This window comes from Struthio camelus, chromosome 3 (assembly GCF_040807025.1).
Source record: "Struthio camelus isolate bStrCam1 chromosome 3, bStrCam1.hap1, whole genome shotgun sequence".
Classification (NCBI taxonomy): Eukaryota; Metazoa; Chordata; class Aves; order Struthioniformes; family Struthionidae; genus Struthio; species Struthio camelus.
Genome location: NC_090944.1, coordinates 62,998,045 through 63,011,936, shown reverse-complemented (window position 1 = coordinate 63,011,936; position 13,892 = coordinate 62,998,045).

The window sequence follows — 13,892 nt, the reverse complement described above, 5'->3', positions numbered from 1 at the left end:
CCTGTCTATGCTGGAATTGCAGACCTAACCATGACATTTCCTATTTGAGATATCCAAAAAGAGGATGTGGGAGTTACCAGGAGTTCAGTGTTTACTAGGCTATCAAGTTTCAGATGTTACAAGATCAGCTAGGATATGGTCCTCTTGTTCCTTTTCTCTGTTTATCGTTTCTGCTTGTAGGGAGGGCACAGCTTAATTCTGCATGAACTTTATTTACTCTACTAGCTAATGGGCACCAGAAGTTTTCTGTGCCCGGCCAGAACTTGGAGTCAGTCCTAGGAAACAAAAATCTGTGGTTCTGAGGAGGTGGGAAGCTCACAAAAGAGGAATGGAGGACTCCACCTCTTCCCTTCTCCCTGTCCCGGAAGTTATGTGGGAGTTTGTTGTGGTGTCACCCTTGCAGGGACGCTGCTTCCAGGACAAACAGAAGAAGTATGACCTCACTCATCTGTACTCTGTAGCAATGAAATACCGTAAACAAGGGCTGCCTGCAAATGACAGTTTGTGTTAGTCGTAAACATGGCTAATACAAAAGATTTGTGAGGCCCTCTAGAAACTGTTCAGAAAAACACTAGAGCCAAAAGCCTCATTAGCAAGCACTTAATCAGCACGCTTCTGATTTTGGAAAGCTCAGAAAATACCCAGTGAACTCATCCAGCCTTTTTCCTGAACTCTTGAATGGTCATTAAATCCATTGTTGCCTTTTTTAAAGAACGGGGGTGTATCTCTTAAGGTAACTAAGCTAAAATGTGTTCAGACCATCCCCATCTCACCCCAGTGGAATAAGACCAAGAATCCACTGGTGTTTCTCTCAACAGTGTCAGCTCAAGCACTGCTGTCTCTACCGCTCCTTTTCCTTTTGCCCTCACACCATCTCACTTGTGCCATCAACCTAGTCACAAGGCAACATGACAATTTTGATTAGGGAACTGATCTGGCACTTAAAATAGCCCAGAAAGAAGGTTCTTCAGTTTGACTTGCTGCATAGGTGCCATCCTCATTCTTGCTGGCACAGTTGAGGACCTTGTGCAGCGGTGACAAAAAGTGGTAGCAAGGGGCAGAGATCACTTAATATGATCCCAGGATTGAGATAAGGATTTATGAAATTTTTTCTTTGATGTCCTATTGCCTTGCTACCTTAGGGCTGGTTCTTCAGAGTACAAATTGCATCTACTTACAATCAATATTCCTTATTGATTGAAGTATTCCTTATTGAAGATGCCCTATTTTTCAGTATCAAAGTTCAAGCAATGAGTCAAGTAGTCCTTGCTTAATAAGACACGGGACACTGATGTCCGATTTCTAAAAGGAAAAAAATTCCCGGTTAAAAGAAGCCTTGAGAATTTGATGCTTAACTCCTATTGAAATCTCAGGCTGCCCCTTTAACATGGATATCTTTGATAAATTAGTGATTAAAAACCTGAGTACTTTTTCAGGGCAAAACCTTATATGCTACATTAAAAAAGCAAAATAAAGAATCTACAGAATACTTTGCCTTGTTTCATCTCTTCACTATTTCAGCTATTATTTTTCCTTCTGTCCACATTCTCCAAGACCAGGAGGTGGAGCTAGTGAAATGCTGGTGCAAACTACCCATGTTCATTGATGAACTTGGCGTTGAGAAGCTGTTACAAATCACTGTTGTGGTCTTGTTACTATGTGTAGTTATATTTATTGTTTCAGTTCCACTTCTGTCTGAAGATTTGTTATGTACAGAGGGTTTGTTTGTAAATTCCTTTGGAGTTTCTCAGCTTAGTGAGATCTGTAGGTTTTTTTCAGGGTTCTTTCCCTGCCAGAAATTCTTGGATGTGTCTTTCAAATGTTCTATTGTCTTAGGATTCTTGTATATGCTTTATGATTTTTTTCCTCTCCTACTTTCACTATTTACTTTTTTTTCCGATTCATTATGGGATTTAAATTTAACGGTCATTAAGGGTGTGCAGAATTATTTACTTATCAATGTAAATTCTCTTCTAAGAAAAGTTGTTGTTTTATACAACTTGGTGGGAAGACCTGGCACTTTGCATACTTCTCACAGAGCCCTTATGAATTAGGTAAGTGATATTGCTTTCCTTTTATCAAAACAGGAAGGCACCAATTATAAATTCCTAATCCAGTGCAAATTAAAGTCAGTCTTTTAATGATTTTTTTCCCCTTCCCATTTCTTTTTTAAGTTTTCATACCACTACTGGGTCTACTTTTTTATGATCTGAAGCAGACAATGGATAAAGATCCTAAAGAAAATAGCTGTGGACATGACAAATGCCAGATACTGAAAGAACATGCATAGCACAGGATAAAATATTAGCGATTCATACATTCATATTGACCTTTGTCCTTTAATGCCAGCATGCTCTGTGCTGCTTGAAGGCAGCATATTCAGAAATAAATCACTTATTAACCCCACCCTCACAAAACAAATAAGGCAGTTACAGCACAGTGTCACAGTCCTGAAAAGGAAGAAAAAGCCCTTGTTATATACATGGTTAGGAATGTGTTTTGGAGATTTTTAAAGGCCTGTTTTAGACCATTAGAAACCCTCCCCCACCTCCCCAAAGCCCCACAGATCGCTCGTATTCTGGAAGAGTCCTATTCAACATCAACATAATAACTCTATGTGGAATGATCTATTTATGTGTTTTGGATCCATCTTTTGGAATGCTCTAGTGAAGATACAATTCCCTTAAAATCACATGGATGCTGTAAAATGCATTCAAAAGATTTTGTTCTTTAACTATATAGAACTTTCTATCAGTTAAACCTTTCCTTTTTGCTCAGCAGCCAAGTAACTGTGCTCTGCATAGCATAGCGAGGGGTTAGATGGGTAAAAAACATTGTGAAATTTAACATTATTGCACCTAAATTTTGATTGCTTGGACTTGTTAGCGGAATCCAGATTCTTTAGTGTTGTGCCTGCATTTCCTGTGACATAAGTGAGGGAGTTACACTGGAAGCCTGCTGAACAGATAGCTACTTAAAGTAGCACACAATAAAAGCTGATGTACATTTTAAACCGCTTTTGTACCACCCTTTGGCAGGTGCATGCTGGAAGGAGTTCCATTTCCCTCAGATTTCTCCACTCTGGACCTCCTGAAAGTACATACCTGAGTCTCAAATTTTAAAAAGGCAAAAAACATACTTCTTCTTTCCTTTCTGCAAATCACAGCTGGTCAAAGGCTAATGCTGCTTCTTACAACAAGTCATTTTTGTTTTAGCGTCATGCATGGACTAAAACAGATTAGCTGGCATGGTTTTAAAAATGACCAAACCTAGCGTGGAATCAGGACAGAGCAACTAGTTAATTAAATTCTCTGGGCCAATCTAATTCTTAGTAGGTTAAATCTATTCAAAGGATATGGGTATTATTTTAGCGTGCAGGATGTTCTGCTGTAGCCGACCATGTTGTTTCCAGGTAACTACGAATAAAAAAGGACAAATCATTTAAAATTAAGCAGTTTGGTAATACAGAAACTACAACAAAGCATCTTTTAAAAGGTCAGCCACAGAAAATGAGGAAATGAAGGTAAAAGCACATTGAACAAAAGTCACTGGGGAAGATTCTCAGCAGACGTATATAAGCCCAGCTATACTGAAATCAATTCTGTTGAATCCTTCCTATTTCTGTATACAGCATTCACAAAAAGAGAAAGCATATTGACACATTTGGTTGCTAAATAATCATTTGAATGTAATTGCTACACTCAAACATACTAGCCTTTGCTATTTTATTGGCAGAGTTCAGATGCCTTCTTCTCCGAAGAAGGCTATCTTGTTCAAGATTTTCAGCCAGCAAAGAATATTCAGCTGCATGTATTTCAAAGCTGGGTTGATGTTGTTTCCCTGACACATTATGCACTAATTCTACTCCATCCATCAGTAAATGCATTGGATTCTAGGCATCAGTTCTGGTCTCCCTGTATTAGCTCAGGATTATCTTATTAAGACTTCTTCTTCCATGTGAAAAGGGTGCAGTTGAGTGTGTCTACTTGAGCACACTTGATCTTGAATCAAGTGTGAATCTGTTCACTTTCTTTGAAAGACTGATGTAGATCAGAGTTTTAAAGGACATGAGAAGAGCTCTATTTATCTTATCAGTCCAACCACCAGTGATTTGTTCTAGCAGAATGTACTATAAACTGCTTTTTTTCTGGCATGATTGAGGCGTCTTCTCTTCTTTTTACTTTGTAGTGATCATAGCAGGCCATTAAATCTTTGGAAGAAATATACCTTTTATTAATACAAGACTGTATTTGGATACAAATAGCTTTTGAGAAATTCTCAAGATGTTTTAATTCCTGTAGTACTCACATTTTATCCAAGAAATACTGAGTACCTGAATAGCTTATATATGTAAATAACATTTGCCTGTTGTACCAGAATAAGTCAACGAGTTTGTGTACGTGTGTATTAGTCATGGGAAGAACCTCACAATTATCTGCAGTTTGTTTTATGTACAACCTGGAGCTAGGCAGGTCCTGGAGAAGTATTCTTCAGTTTATAAAACAAGTATAACCTCTGTTTTAAGTTAGGAAGATTGATCTACATTTACTTTTGGACTAGTGGTAACGCTGAAATCACCATGTCTGTGGACAGCATCATTCTTTTCCTCGCTGGCACTGCTGATGGGTTCCAGTCTCACTCGAGGAGGCTTTGAAAATAATTCAAGGCTCTGAAAATGCCAAAGTCCTGCCTCTAGCTTTCTCCTGCAGAATTTAAGTGTTTCTCTCTCTTCAAAAACAATTTACATCAGTAAACACTAAGGTCCTGGCACAGTCCAGAAAAACATCACTTTCTATGTCCAATTTTTTTTTTTTCTTTGGCTGGAGGCTAGAATTCTTTAAACCTTTGGCATTTAATGCTTTGCCAGTCCATCTGAGGCTCTCTGATCTCTGCCAAACATGTTGTCCTTCTTTGTAGTGTGGTGATGTAGCACATACTGCATATTACCTGCTTCAGCTTTGCGTGGGAAATAGGGATTTTCCATTTATACATTTTAGAAGAACAGTTTTCTGTAACTTCTTACATACATCTAGCCCCTGTTAATCCTGCTGGGGCACTGCAGAAACAGCACATCTTCGATCAAGTTCATTCATTGAGCTTGAAATCAAAGATATTGTGGAGGTGGAACACCATTTCCTCTATGTTTTGGATTAGCATGGGCAAGCTGATTCTATGAAACTTTTGAATAGGATCCTTAAAAGGATGGCTTTGCTTTTTGAGTCAGCTGAACATCTTCAGAAGCTTTTTTCTTTCAGTTGTTGTAGTGTCTGTTCTTGAAACAAAAAACACTGGTGCTGTGAAACTGTTTGGTATATTCAAATGTGTGACTTGTATGTATTCTTCAGGCGAAGCTTTTTGCTTGACATTTGATTTATTTGCAGGGCAGACAACCGTATGGTGCAATTGTAGCTTTCTGGTATCCATCTCTATAATCTCCATTTAAGCAAGTCTCTAGAATTCTGTATTTTAAAAAGTTTTCTATTCTCTTTCATTTTCTTTTGGAAAAGCAGAAATGTTTTGCAGCCCCTTCTGGCACTGGAGGCAATTATTTTTAGAATTTCTACATTCTCAGCAAACCTTCTGCTTGCTATTTCAGTGGGAGTGGTTAGATATGCAACAAGTTACAAATTTCAGACCTCTGTAGGCAGCAAGGCTGTTCCCTTTTCCTCTTTGCAGATACCGTGACCTGCTATACTCTTCCAGTCTCCCAGTCGTCACGTAAGCTCTTAGACATGTCAGTGGTTTCCAGATATTTTTTTATCCTGGCTATAGTTGTAAAGTAGATCATTTAGAGTTAGAAAAGGATTATTTATTTTCAGATCTTATTCCCAAAATATGTCACTTAGAATTGACTGAAAAATTTTTGAGTATTTCCAAAAAGCTAGAACTGTGCAGAGTAGTCAAATATTTCATTTAAAAATATTTCCTTCTTTTGTTTTGAAGTGTTTTTCCTAGCAAACTAACTAACTTTGTTTAATGTTAACATCTATAAGTAAACCTGACACAGCTTCATGTATTGTCTTTTTAAGTTCCGATTATCTAGAAGAAGGATTTTCATTTGGTTATTTTTAAGGCTGAAAAAAAAAATTAAGCAAAGATTCACTTTGATTAGTGAATTAAAAAAAAAAAAAACAACCCAAACCCAGCAATTTTATGCACAACTCTGCTGCCAGTTCTGGTGCTGAAGGCTATAGGCTTATTTCTGCTTTCTTCATGGTTCTGTCGTCACTGTCCATTCTATTCTTTTATTCAAGATTAGGACAGCTTTCTGTATGACATTAAATACATGGGGCCCTATTTGAGGGTAAATAAAACACAATATTGCATGCGAGATGCAAGTCCACAGGTAACGAGCATATGGAAGTCTGTGAAGTTTAGATATGTGGGAATATCTATGCGAGTAAACCTGGGTTCTAGATTACTTTATTTGTTAATTCTGTGCAAGTACGCTAGGCCTGCAGGCATTGTTGAGCTGGCCTGCTTCTCATATGGAAGGTAGAGACATGAATAAATACTACAGAGTTCCTATATGTTGTGAAGTTCATTAATTTGACAGCTGAAAATCTGTGCCAGTACATGCCATAGCATCTTTCCTGGAATACATAAAAAGAAGGAAAGGAATGTTCAGGTGAGTATGTATAGAGCCTTTAGAGTTACGCGTTTAATTAGCCACCATAAAGCAAAAGACAACCATCTCACTGCAGAAGATTGAAAGTCATTTGAAATCAGTTTCACGGGAGAATCCTGCATAGTCCTCTGAGATCTGCTAAGACCGTGTTCATTTATCCTCATGACAATTCATTACCAGGATATAAAATTTTTGAGCGCAATGAGACTTTAAGTTTTGTTAATGCTGAACTAGATCACATTCCTCTTTTAGCAAAAGTAAGAGGAAGAGTCTACATGTAAATCCGATCCTCCTCTAGCACATTAAAAAACACAGGTCTGGAAAACAGTTACATGTCTCACGGAATATGAAAGAAATAATTTTTTCAACTCTACCTTTTTAAGGGCACAATAATGTACTTCTGGAAGTATGCTGATTTTTGGGATAGGAGGGTAAAGGTTTCTGAGGGTAAAGGATGCCTCAATAAGACAAATATCCAAAATAGTACAGGCAGCAACCTGAACACCCATTCCTACTGAAAATATGAACGGGCCACAGCCCTACCAAGAAGCTGAAATACTTTCCGCTTCTAGGAAAACAGCAAGAAAGGCATGTTTGAGCAGATACCACGAGAGGTATAAATAACAACTATAGTTGCAGTGGCCTTCACAGATGACTAAGGCCAAGTTGCAGTGGCCTTCACAGATGACTAAGGCCAAATGACAAAGCTGCTCTAGCAATCTTCTGAGGATTTAGCTCCTGAATCTGTAGGAGCACAGCTCTGGCATTTCAGAGCACTGACTTCACCCATGGTGGTCACAGTCTTCCTCACAGCAGGCTCTGTGAAGGTCTGGGTACTGGAAATGACCATCAGCAAGCCGCATATCTCTTCAGTAAGTCCCAAAATGTTTCAAGCTGTCATAGCAAGTAAAGAGGCCCATATGAGGCTTGATACTGTTGCACAAGCTGTTGTGGGGATGATTGGCACCTGTTTTTTTCGGAGACCAGAAGTAGTGAAAGTTGTCCTGGATTTTGTAGTTTCAAGCTGACTCCTGCGGATGCCGAAAGTGCAATGTTTGCGTCTGTGATTTTGTAGTTGATCAATGGCTTGTTCACTTTTTCCTGATGTAGAGCCCTCCTAAGTACGCTGATTATATGCCTGTGTTCTTGAAACTCAGACCGATTAGTAACTTTATTCTTGGAAAAAACATGCAAACGCTTTTTACTAATGTCCCAATTGCTGTCATACTGTAATCTGAAAAAACAGTCATCTTTCTGAACCCAATCTGTTTCCGTTATTTGAAGTAATAACATTGTAAATAAGTTCTCCCTCACACACTTATGTGACATTGTACAAAATCACAGGAACATGTTTCTTATTAATTAAAAAATGTCCCAAACTCCAGAAACCTATAAACTAATAAAAATCGAACAATAGTGTGATATTGCTTTACAAGCAAATTATATCTGGAAACTTTGAAGAATGAAAATTGAAATTCTTAGAAAATTATATTCCAACTTAGAAAATTATCGCTTGGAAACGAGATTTATACTGATCAGGTGCAGAGCCAACATAGAATTTGGACAAAATACTGAATGCATTTTCTCTGCTTGATTCACTGGATCAAATCTTTTGCAGAGATACCTGTATCCACCTGATTATCACCTATACTAGGACTTTTAAGACATATACTCTCAAACCCATGTGTGAATCTGCTTCTTAATGTTAGAGTCAGAAGGGATATGGGAACACCCATTTCCATATGTGAACATTTACAGTTATTTTAAATCTCTAAATTTCTCCTAGGGAAAAAAAAAAAGTCCTAAATGATCAATTTCTGCTGGGGGCAGAACTGCCTACTCAGCAGTGCTGAGTAGCTTAATGTTCACAGTGCACCTATACCTCAAGTGAGCCATTACCCTACCAGACTTCCAGCTCCCAGGGATGATTAGGCTACAGCTATTCCCCGAAAAGGTGGAGAAATGAGTAGCATATTCCCTTCATCTTGCTAACACTTCCATGCCCAGAGCCTTTAAGTTGAGCATGGTAGAGGCTAAACGCAGCTCTCCTGTTTGAACTGCTGTATATTCAGTCTTACCTTTGGACACTAGTCTACTCTGCATAGAGTGCTAAAGTTATCTTTGGGATAAAACAGATTCAAGTTGCCCTGGTGAGTTTACTAACCGTAAGGCTGTCTCTGAGCTACTGAAGTTTGCCTGTGAATCTAGCCACATAAATTGTAACCGTCTCATCTGCAAAACGGGGGTTATAACAGACGTATACAGGGTTGGTTATTTAATGTTTGCAAAGTACTTTTGAATGTGTCAAATAAAAAAAAAAAAAAAAGACTTTCACATCTCATAACTGCTAAAGGGTGATCAAATTATCTACAGAGATCCCTAACTATAGAACAAGACTATACATATAACACTGAATGAGGAGTTACAGAGAAATCAGTACTAAAATAGATGAGTCAGTTCATTTTTTTACACTGATTGAAATCTAGAGAAGCAACTTGGAATCCCAGTGACTCTATTATTTAACATTAATATGTGCTGGGCCAAGTAGCTGCAAGGAAACTGAGCTATTTAGGCTAGCTGTCAAATTAACCCAAAGGTGTGACAAAATTATTTGTTTTTTTCTCTCCGAAAGTGTAAAATATAATAGATCACTATAGTTCCTCCCTTCAGGGAACAAAATACCATCCTCCAGGTCTATGGAATAACACTGAGTTTGGAAAAAAGCTTACAGCTTCAACAGTTCTTTAGAAGATCCCAAGAGTGTACAATATTCACGCTTTAAAGAGCTAGTCACAGTTGTCCTTATATTCATATCAAAATAAATAAAGATTTAGACTGTATACACAAATTCTGTTGCAGGCATACCCCAAAAGAGGAATTTTTGTTGCTGGGTTTTTTTTTCCTGATATAAAGGCTGTTTACATGCATGTAAGTGACAGAAAATGTTTTTTTATCTCTGCAAAGACATCAGAGTAAGACTTTAAAGACTTTAATGACTGTTAAGTTTTATTTACTTTGACCTTTCAAATTGTATGTATGTGCCCTGATTTATCTGAAAATTGAGAGAATCAAGTCAGGCTATAGTTCCTTCCATTAGAGCAGAAAAAAAAAAAGGTGGTGTCCTCATTATATTTTTATATGGAATGAGAGGGGGTTCATGTTACCTAAAATATGTCCTTGTGGATCAAAATCTCTTTACCTCTGGGCCCCGGGAACTGCATATCACAGTTTATGAGCCTCCACACTTCTGAGGCTTTTTTCTTTAATCTCAGCCTATACCCAACCAGTGGTGGCCAAAGCCACCACTACCATTTGAAGATATGACCTTATTCAAGAATCACCATTACAGAAGAAGGCTTGGAAGAAGACTGGTTGTTATCTAAAACTGCAGCTGTGTACATTTCACCCCACTTTTATATCCTTTGCTTTTAATTTCACAATGGGTTACAATAAAGTCTGCACAAAGTCCTAGTACCATCCATGTCAGGTGGTGCTCAGATTGGCAGTGAAGCTCCCGTGGCAGCATGATTGTTCCTCAGTGCGCACCTTCCAGGCAGCAAATTATTTTGCAAAGCAGTGTGACTTTTTCGAGCTGGATATAGCAAAGTGCCAGGAGCTTACAGGGAAAACTCTGAAAGGAAGATGACTAAATCTGTATCAACTTTTTAAAGTAGCCCCATTACTGAAACAAAAAACCTAAGCAGGCATATTTTCATTACATCCCCAGAGCTTTCCCATGGGTAAGCCTGGCCCCATGCACAGTCAAAGCCTTTTCCTGGCGCTCGCAGGCCCCTGCGTGCACCCTGCCAGGCGCCTCGGGGTGCTCTCAGACACACCCAGGCACTCTGGCCAAAGGCAACTTTCAGGCTGTCAACAAGGCAACTGGGTGGTCGGGAGGCTTCAGAGCACGCTGGGCTCAGGCCTGCTCTTGCTCTCCTCCTCAGCTGTGGCAATGCCATAACCTGACTGCTGGGATAGGGAGATTTTTTTTTAAAGCTTGCAGCAGAGCTTTTGACTTTTGGAAGCACGCTTAAGTGCGGTTTGATCTGAAGCAGCTTCTGGTTCAGGCAAGCACTATACCTCCCTTTATAACTCATGTGTTCTTCTACATCTAAGAAGATGTCTATAGTGTTTTATGTACAGGAGAAAAAAATGTCATTGCATCTAGCCTTGTGAGCTCATGGGCATTCTTGGGATGGCACCTGAGTGTCACCAATGCCGTTACAGAAGCATTTGCTCAGAGGGCTGTGTGCTGTAACCACGTCCTGCATCAGAGCACACTGTGCTGTTGCACAACGACCAGGAACACTGTTGATGGCACATCACCGTGAGTCCTCCTGGTGATCCCTGGCACCCTCCTGTGCTATTTGTGATGTCAGACTGCTTTTGGTTTGAGATAATTGAACCCACCAGGCTGGTGGCACCAATGCATAGATACTCCAGTAAAGAAGATTGTCTATGGGAACACAGTCACTGTGGTGGCTCTTGTGGATGCATCCTTTTCTAAAGTAGTTCAGCTAATGAAATTCGCTTGTGTACCTACAGCTGTTAGAGTAAATGACAGTCACTATATTGTATAGTGACACCTCCTTCAGCTAACAAACATTATTAACCTTCTACGTTCCAATTTTGCTTTATTTGGTTTTGCTACAGGAACTCTCAGTGACCTGATGGACTTGTAAACCCTAGAAATTGCCATTATACTGAGGAAATATAGACCTCTAAAGTTTCTATGCAATGCATTGTTGAAAGCTCCATAGTGACAGAATCCTAAATTATGAGCATCAGGAAACATTGAAGAGAATTATACTGCACGTACGGAAAAAATAGTGACTATGGTCCATGAATGTCTGTGTCACTATTATTCAACAACAAAAGCTTCGATTTCAGATTAAAAGCATCAATATCAGTGCTGGAGAAAGGATGAAATTCCAAGCAGTTGAGGTGGACAAAGGTAAAAGAAATTAATTTAGTCAAACATAAAAATGTACCCTGAAGGCAGGGTTTTTTTTTTTTCACTTCTCTCTGATGATATTCATCTTCCTGAACAAACCAGCTCTGAAATTCTCAGAGCTTTTAATTCCTTCCACAATGAGAGAAGGTAGTAAGTATTTCACTGCTGAAGACAAAGCACATTTGCAGGCAAAGGTGGAGAGACTGAAGAAAAACACCACATTGCTACATTTATCATATTTAACGATCTAGAGGAAAGTTGAAGGTTCTTATTATTCCCATCACAGCAATATAAAAAAATACAGTATTATGGATAAGATGTTAGTCTTTAGTCTATACATATGTATATATGTATGCATGTGTGCACACGCTGTTTTCCCAGCACACTAAAACTGATTATTTCAGCTAGTATTACACTCTTATAAGAAAGCCTTTTAGATGGACAAGATCACAATTTTATTTCTTATAAATCCTGTAAAAGAACTGAGGGAAAAAGTGCAAAATAAACAAAACAAACAAAAAAAAAGAAAGCTGAAATGGAGTATTTCATTATAAGCCTATTTATCAGGTTCTTTTTAGCAGCTCCAGATTGGCAAGAAAATCAGTTACTGATTGAGCGTTTAACAGGTATGAACCTTCCCAACATTGTCAGCATTGGCATTTTATCCACTAACAGTAATCACAATAGTGAAGCCGGAACTCATGGAATACAGTACTGCTTACAACTGATGTGAAACTATAAGTTTATATTTATAGATGTGCAAGGTGTTTAGCTCTGTGATACTAGGATTGATATTTATTGTGTGTGCATTTACCCATTTAAAAGAACAGTGTGGTTTTAGTGTCTCTAAAAGGGCAGTTTCTGTTCTCCAGCTACAGCACCAGGGTGTATTTAAAAGAAACAACAGAACTTCATCCATATTGTGCCACCGGTATGCCTGAATTCTGCTTTAAAAAGACCAGAATCAACACAAGCTACTTTGAGTTGCTTCAGTTTTGCTTCACAAGGCTTCCCCTCCCCTCCGTGCGTTTGTATGTGAGCAATCAAGCCCTAGGCAGCCTAGGAGGAGGATCACCCGCCCATCAAATCCCAACACAGAGATCACAGCTGGAAGGAAAAGCTTACAGCAGGGAGTCCCGGTCCCAGAGAGCTGCCCATCTGTGTGGAGGGAGTGAGAGAAAGGGAGCGTGTGTTTCCCGGATGGACATATTTCCCCTGGGAGTTAGACTGGGCACGTCCCACGTATTTCACATAAGCTACTGCAGAGCCGTCACTGCATTAACAGCTTGGAGCTGTTTGCAGTATGGGTAGGAGCCGAAGTAGCCTGGGTGTGGGAAGGTATTATACCCCACCCATATCCCCTGATCCTACCCAGTCATTCAATCATCTATTTACATACTGCTTTCTGTAAAATACTATGCTAGACTGGATTCTAGCAGGCGTATCTTCAGAGTGCAACATATAAAGACTTAAAGCCGAAAGAAGAGAAGAACAGGCAGTCACCTAAATCTCCTGTCCAAACCTAAGAACCTCCCTCCAAGCCCAGCAACAATCTTTAATAAAAATGCAAACACAGAATGAAAAAAAATGATCACAATTATGTTTCATGCTTGAAGAACCAATTACATAAGTGATATTTCAGAGAAAGCAAATTTCTTTTAGAAAAACTTTCTGTAGACCTAAACATTTTTTTTGAAATACAGCAGCTTGCAGCTGGAGAAAGAATGCTGCAACTTTCATGTATAATCACAAAGAGTTATGTTAAACAGCATGATGAAGAGAAAGTACAGTTTTCCCGAAGAAAGAATTTCTAAAGAAAGAACTTGCAACTTTTGGGAACAGGATCTAGTGTAACAGATGTCTCTGATAAAACTAAATAATTCCAAGTTTTTCTCACTGTCGTTACGACTTGTTCAGCTTCATGGGGTTTAGCACAAGTCTGCTTGCACAGAGAGAGTCCGTGCAGCCACTCAGGTTTTCATTACAATCCTGATCGCAAACCCACTGGAATCAACTGAGCCCTCTCCATGGCCCTGTCAATTTTTCCAGACTTGAGTTGGCTGGGACATTTTATCCATGTGGAAACAATGGCCAAAAATAATGAAGCAAAAGTTTATCAGAGATTTCTTTTTTTTTTTCTTTCTGTCTTTTTTTTTTTTAAACAGCTATAGCCTTAACTAGTCCAAGTTCTTGTAATCCTCCGATGTTATCACATGTTTCTTTTTGGCTTTGTTTCCCTTGCAAGAGACAGAGGAAAAAGGAAGGTGATAATAACAGAAAGTAAATAACATAAAAGGATGGTATTAGTAA